Here is a 2,516-nt window from a genome sequence, read left to right as displayed (position 1 = left end):
CATCTTTTTTATTAATAAATGAAAAATAAATTCTGTAGCCTATATGGAGGGAAGAAAATAAAAGATTGTTTGCACATATTTTCTGCATTAATCTCATTGTTCATAATCTAATAAACCACACAAGAAAATAATTGCATTTTGAGCCTGTCAAGATGACAGGCTCATTAACACTTTGTTCCTTGCCTAGTGGCATTCTTAATTTGGAATTGGAAAGGAACCAGAAATGGAAAAATAAATCAAATTCAGATGGAGTATAATAACATCACCAAAACGTCCTTAAAAAGAGGGCAGTGAATGTAAAATGCGAGCACAACAAAAGGAATTAGGAAGGAGTAAGTGAAAGTGATCTTCCTGAAAGATACTATGTGAAGAAAGCAAAAGCAAAGAAGATGTATCAACAGAAGTGCCCAAAACAGTGGCAACCACAAACTATTGCAGAAATGTAAACGAGAAAAAGACTTTCAGCTGTAGCCTGTGTCTGAGTCATCAGAAGAAGTTGAGGCCAGTAGAATCGGTCAGACTTTTAATGTTATTGATTTTTGGAAAATGACAGGAATTTAAACTTAAAAGACTATATTCCTTTTAGGATATTTGGTTATGAGAAAAATACTTAGAAAACAAACATTTGAGTATATGCTAAATGCAGGATGGTGGAAACAAGTAGTGAGGGCTCTGCTCTCAAAGAGGTTATTATCAAGTTGCTGATCTGTAGGAGGTAGACAATGACTGGTGAATTTGGAGGATTGTATGATCTTTACTTTCTTTTCATTTTGAAACAGAGTTTGAAAGACAAATAGAAAAACAAGAGTTTACCAGGTAGACAAGAGGATATGGGGATTCCAAGCACAGGGGCCACATGTTCAAAGTTTCAGAGACTTAAAATGGTTAAAGACGAGGACATTTTTATTCTCTAGAATATGGGGCACAGAGAGAGTTGGTAGTGTGGCTTATATCAGTAGCAGAGTGTGTTTAAGCAGTTTGGAACATTGGAAAGCAGAGGAGAACATGAACGCAAAACTGAACATGATGGTGAAATTGCGTGGTATGTGATGTAATTTCTCCTCTGTGCCACCCCACCTTCGTTAATCTTACAAGAGGTGCTTGATGTTTTGGAATTATTTGTGGATACCAGTCTGGGGAGAGCTGAGACCCCAGTGGCGAGAGGGCAGAGAGAACCACCATAACCACAGCTGGCAGTATGCTATTTCTGTATAGGTTTTTAAGACATAGCTCTTTGGGACTGGTTGATACCTTTGTGCAAAAAGAGGCATTGCAGCCCCATAGCAGAGTGTATAGCTTTGAGGGTAGGGTACTGGTATATTGCAGGCTATGCATTACAGAAGGTTTTTCAGCCAGAGAGTCTGTACAACTCAATGTGGCAGCTCCAACCATGAGGAAGTATGTGTGGAAATTCACTGGACACATAGAGGAGAGGTTTTGACTGTCACAGGTCATGGAAGTAGGGTTTGGGCCAATATCATCTAATCCTAAAAAGATTTGGGAATTAAGCCTGGGCACGGTGGCTCATGCCTATGATCCTAGCACTCTGGGAGGCTGAGGCGGGAGGATCACTGGAGGTCAGGAGTTGGGGACCAGCCTGAATAAGAGCAAGACACCGTCTCTACCAAAACCAGAAAAAATTAGCTGGATGTGGTGGTGCACACCCACAGTCCTGGCTACTTGGGAGGCTGAGGCAGGAGGATCTCTTGAGCCCAGGAGTTTGAGGATGCTGTGAGCTGTGATCACGCCATTGCACTCTAGCCCAGGCAACAAAGTGAGACTGTCTCAAAAAAAATAAATAAATGAAAATTGGGAATTATGTGTGCCTATGTACAGTGTGTTCAGGGAACTCTGAGCAGACTGATATTTTTTGGAAACTGTATTTTCAAAAAAATGTATTAGTTTTCTAGGACTACCATGACAAATTACCACAAATTGTATGGTTTAAAACAGAAATTTATTCTCTCGTAATTCTGGAGGCCAGAAAGAAGTCCAAAGTCAAAGTGTTGGCAGGGTTGGCTTCCTCTGGTGGCTGTGAGGGAATATCCTTTCCATGCCTGTCTCCTAGCTCTGGTCTCCTAGCTGCTGGCATTCCTTGGTACTGCTTGGCTCGTGGGTACATCATTTCAATCTCTGCTTCTGTCTTCACATTGCCTTGCTCTGTGTTGTAAGGACACTTGTCATTGGATTTAGGGCTACCCTAAATTGCATTTTACATCTCTAAAGACATTGTTTGGAAATTAGATCATATCCAGAGGTTCTGGGTGGATATATCCTTTGGGAGGCCACCTTTCAACCTACTACAAGAGGCGGCATGGTAAGACATCAGGTCAGTGAGCAGGCAAAATCTCCCATCTGATACCGTGTGATCACTGCATTGCTTATTTATATCAGCTTATAGTTCACTGTTATTCAAATATTTTCACTTACTTGGTGCTTGTTTTAGCGTGGGTAGTCCTTCTTCATTTTGTACTTGTGTGGTTTGGTTTTATTCTTACTAGGGAATTGTCTTAATC

Source organism: Propithecus coquereli, unplaced genomic scaffold (genome assembly GCF_000956105.1).
Source record: "Propithecus coquereli isolate 6110/MARCELLA unplaced genomic scaffold, Pcoq_1.0 Scaffold51, whole genome shotgun sequence".
NCBI lineage: Eukaryota > Metazoa > Chordata > Mammalia > Primates > Indriidae > Propithecus > Propithecus coquereli.
This window is presented reverse-complemented; position numbering follows the sequence as displayed.